The sequence below is a fragment of the Gymnoscopelus microlampas genome (genome assembly GCF_963454915.1).
Source record: "Gymnoscopelus microlampas genome assembly, chromosome: 12".
NCBI classification, from domain to species: Eukaryota; Metazoa; Chordata; class Actinopteri; order Myctophiformes; family Myctophidae; genus Gymnoscopelus; species Gymnoscopelus microlampas.
The window spans coordinates 46,106,653-46,109,036 of NC_139949.1; positions in this window are offsets into that span (position 1 = coordinate 46,106,653).

A 2,384-nucleotide genomic window follows, 5' to 3' on the forward strand; every position below is an offset into this window, starting at 1 on the left:
GTTGATACATTTGTGTTTGCAAAATAAATAAATTCAGTGTTTAAAAAAATATTTCTCCATTTCTTTAAGGATCCCTAGCCTCTTTTTTTTTTTCTCTAGACTGCACCTTAATAGAATATGTACTTGACCAGCAGATGGTGCAGTTAGACCAGCAGCAGTGAGTGTTAAAACGACTGCAAGGACAGTTAAGTTTGGTGACAATACTGGTGATGTGTAGTGTGTTATAATGCATGTTCTTCTCCATTCTTAACCCATACATTATGGTCTTACGGTTACGTTAGATCATTCTAAAAGTGGGGTCGTTGAGGGAGTCCCCAGCTAAATTACTTAATATAACATTTTAACCACTTTAATCCTATATACATTGGAGACCGGTATTTGAAAATAGCTGATCTACAAGCTCTCAACGGATTGCGATGCATCGCGTTGTGACCTAAAGGAAATCTAGGAGAAAAACACAAAATTATTTCAGATGGGGGTCCGTGGCCAAATACATATAGTTTGACAAGGATCCTTGACATGAAAAGGTTTGGGAACCACTAGCCTAAAATAGAAAGTTAGAATAAAGGCATCAAAGCTGGTGACCCTGGCCTGGGGTTTAAATGTTCTGTGATTTTTTTTTATATGGCAATCTGATGGTCTTCAGTTCAGAGACGTTGGAGAGAGTTTGTTGTTTTGCAAGATGTGTGTGTGACACAATATGACATTGCACTTGCCAGTCTGTGGTGTGTGTGTGTGTCCACTAGTAAAATCTAGAGTGTTAATTTAACCCTGAGACAGTACAAATGGATAAATTAACACCTGAGAATTGTATTGTGATTACAGAAAATTATAGCATTACAGAGTTATAACAAACACAAAGTTGTCATTTTACAGTAAGTAGGGCTTGTGAAGTTTGGTGCAAACAGAGTGGCCTCTGGATTCAAACCTTCAACCTTTTAGGTTTCAGAGTATGTTAAACCACAAAGCAACTGTCACACTCCTTCCTCAATCAGTTGTTGAATAGGCTTTCAGTATAATTTTCTTGATGTCCACATTTACAAAGTTTTGCTGTAGACATCAAAACTATGATCCTTTTTATGTCAACAAAAAAAAATAAAGTGTTTTGCATCAACAGCCTATAATAAAATATAAGCACGGTGGTGATTTTATTTTCACTGTTTAGTGATTGGTGAATGTAGATCTGACCAATGGCAGGAGCAGGCCCAAAAAGGTTGCCCACCCCTGTTCTAGAAGAGAATACAGAAGATCCAGGGGCCATGGGCTTCCGGAAAGAACAGCAAAACTAAATATTTAGTCTTTCATGAGCAGAGGCGAATCTTGAGACTAATGGGACCCTAAGCAGAAAATTGTCCTTTGAGGGGGCCTTCTTGACCTTGGCCCCAGGTAGTTGCCTAGTTTCCCAGACCATACAATATACCCTTTGTGGGGTAATTTTGGTTCAGATTCTGAAACAGTGGGTCTCAGTTCTTACAAGCAGTAGTTCGCAAACTTTTTCGTGCTAAGGACCCCCAAATTGATACAGTATGTTTGTGGGTCATATCCACTGTTCTAGAGTGCCCCGTGACTTTTGGGCCCCTGGGCCTGGACCCGACAGGCCCTTTCAGGAAACCATCTCTGCGTAAAGCGGTCTGTCATAGCGCCACCATGAGGCCAATTTTGATTATTATTACAAAACATACAATAACCACATTCTGGGTGTGACTGCATTGTGAGCTTGTAGATCTTCTATTTTCAAAAGAGTTTTATACATTTGAAAACTTGGGAAATGGCCAATGCATGGGACATTCTGCACAGATATACTTTTCCACCACTTTTTGATGTCGCAACCTGCAGCCCCACCCGTTATAAAGGTGGGGCAGCCTACAGTAGGCTGCCCCACCTTTAGCTGCTGCAGTGCTGCAACATTAAAATGATGTTACTTGTAAAAGAGGATATCCTACACCTACATTGTTAATTTTACAAGTAAAACAAAACATTTTAAATGTGCATTAAGTTATGTCTCTGTCGGACCCTTGTCTCCACGCAATTTGAACACCTGCTGCTTCAAAAGAACAAATTGTTCCTTTGGTTTTGAAGAGCAAATAAGTTTGGTTTGGCCTCTACTCGACTATTAATCATCTGTTTGTTTTTGTTATATAGGCTATCTTAAGTTGTTTCGTTTTTTACCGTATTAAAGGATTTATTTAGCTTTTCTAAATAAATAGTAAGCTACTTTTATCCCTTTTTCTCCGCACTGCGCTGCGTAATTGCGCACAGCTCTGTTTCTGAGGTGTTTCGTACGGGAGAGAAAGGTAGTTAACGCTCGCCCCAAAACCAGAGGGTAACCGGAACAATCGCCCCAAAATACGCTCGCCCCGAGCGGTTCTTCTATTCTTCTTGTA